The sequence below is a fragment of the Propithecus coquereli genome, unplaced genomic scaffold (genome assembly GCF_000956105.1).
Source record: "Propithecus coquereli isolate 6110/MARCELLA unplaced genomic scaffold, Pcoq_1.0 Scaffold11, whole genome shotgun sequence".
NCBI classification, from domain to species: Eukaryota; Metazoa; Chordata; class Mammalia; order Primates; family Indriidae; genus Propithecus; species Propithecus coquereli.
The window spans coordinates 4,789,958-4,792,015 of record NW_012134969.1 but is presented as its reverse complement, the minus strand read 5'-3'; the positions used below and the strand labels follow the sequence as shown (position 1 = coordinate 4,792,015).

The 2,058-nt window shown below is 42.5% G+C and overlaps 1 protein-coding gene across 1 annotated transcript in view; it reads right to left on the bottom strand.

Moving 5' to 3' along the window:
• The window catches only part of DNAJC15 (DnaJ (Hsp40) homolog, subfamily C, member 15), a 161,906-nt gene that overhangs the window by 150,582 nt on the left and 9,266 nt on the right, over positions 1-2,058 (bottom strand). The gene's annotated exons all lie outside the window — the stretch shown is intronic.

Below are 2,058 nucleotides of genomic sequence, written 5' to 3'. Positions count from 1 at the left end.
CCTCTGCCTCATCTATCAGTGGAACCATCATAGTGGTTAAGAGCACAGGCTCTGAGCTCTGAAAGATTTTGGTTCTGCCAGACGGGGTGCCTCATGCCTATAATTCCAGTCACTCGGGAGGCTAAGGCAGGAGGATCACTTGAGCTCAGGAGTTTAAGACCAGCCTGAGCAACATGGTGAGACCCCATCTCTACAAAAATAGAAAACTTAGCTGGGCGTGGTGGTGCACACCTACAGTCCCAGCTACTCAGGAGGCTGAGGCAGGAGAATCACTCGAGCCCGGGAGCTGCAGGATGCAATGAGCTGTGATGACGCCACTGCATTTTAGCCTGGGCAACAGAGTGAGACTTTGTCTCAAACAAACAAACAAACAAAAAGATTTGGTTCTGCCACTTACTTACTACACACATGACCTTGAGCAAAATCACTTACATTTTACAAATAAGGACAATAGTGTATTTGCCTTATAAGGTTGTCAAGAACATTAAACAAAATGACAAATATAAAGAATGTGCCTGGCACAAGGTAATTCTCAGGAAATGTTAGCTGCTATTATTTTTATTGTCATAATCAAGAATCTTTAAACACTAAGGAATAAAAAACCAAACTCAAACTGGCATAAACAGTAAGGAGATTCTTCATTGCACATATGGGGCATCTTGAAGTGTAGCAGGCTTCAGGCATGGAATAATCAGGGCTCTGACTCCTTTTCTCTGCAGTGCTCCCCGCTCTGCCCTCTTCTTTGTATTGGCTCTGTCTCCAGGCTTCCCTCATTGTCCAGAGATGGCTGTGTCACCAAGTCCTGTGCAATTGTGACATTCTTCCTTGCTCACATCCATCCTGGACAGAGGAAAAAACCTCCTCCCCCAAACAGAAATATAAATCTGCTTAGGCCAGCTTAGCTTATGTGCCTACTCCTGGACCAATGACAGTGACCAGGGCAATTCCCCATGTTGACTGGCCTAAATCTGGCTTCCTGAACCAGTCACTGGTAAGTGAGGTTGGGTGGCCACTATTGGCTTAGACTAATTGGGATCCATCCCTACAGCTAGAGATGGGTTCCAGCTTTTTCCTGATCATATGGCTGCATTATGGCAAGGGAAGAAGCGTTCTGTTAGAGAGAAGGAAGGAATAACTCGATGTTGGATGGACAACCAACAGCGTAGCGTCTTTTGCAATGACTATTTTTTTTTTTTTTTGCATGCTAGTTCACATGTGTCTCTTGAGGCCTTGGCTCAAATGGTTTCTTATCAGTGTGGTTTTCCTTGACTATACCAGTCCGTAAGTCAGTGAGTCAGTCTGTCTTTCTCCACTCATGGAGACAGACCTGTTTTGTCACTACCTGACATGTCATATACTTATAGCCTTACTTGTTTATTGTGTCTTCTCCCTCTAGAATATAAATTCCATGAGGGTAGAGGTTTTGAGTTGTTCACTGCTGTACTTCTAATACCTAGAAGAGTCCTGGCCCCTAGTGAGTACACAATAACAATGTGTTGAATGAATAAATGGTTCTGACCCTGCTATGGGGCCTAGGAATGGCCCCAGCTTTCACAGCTCCTCCTTTTCTTCTCTCCTTCTGCTCTGTTTGCCCCTGGTCTACCTCCTGGTCTCTCGTATCCATTTGCTGAATAGGCTGGTATTTGTAATTTTGCTTTCTCCCTATGTAGTGTTGATTATAAATCTTTTTCTTCTCCCTTTTCATGCCAATTACCTTTTATTCTCTATATGCATAATATTAGATATTTTGTGTTCAAATAAAGTTAGAAAACCTGAGTGGTCCTATCCTGCAAAAATTTACGACATGGCATCTCATTTCTTTTGAGAACTACATTTATGTTTTTACATACGTGTTTGAGAAACATAAGGAGTGTTTCACTGTAGGTGCTTCTGAGTCTACCATCCATAGCCTCCTGAATTTGTATCCTCTTTGAAGTCTTCTTTGGTATAGATATTTTTTAAAATTTTGAGGGAAAAATTCTCTGCTTTCTCCTATACTACCCCCAACACTAAAATCTGTCTGCCTCTAATAAGGGACATGTGATAAGGCATTGTTTT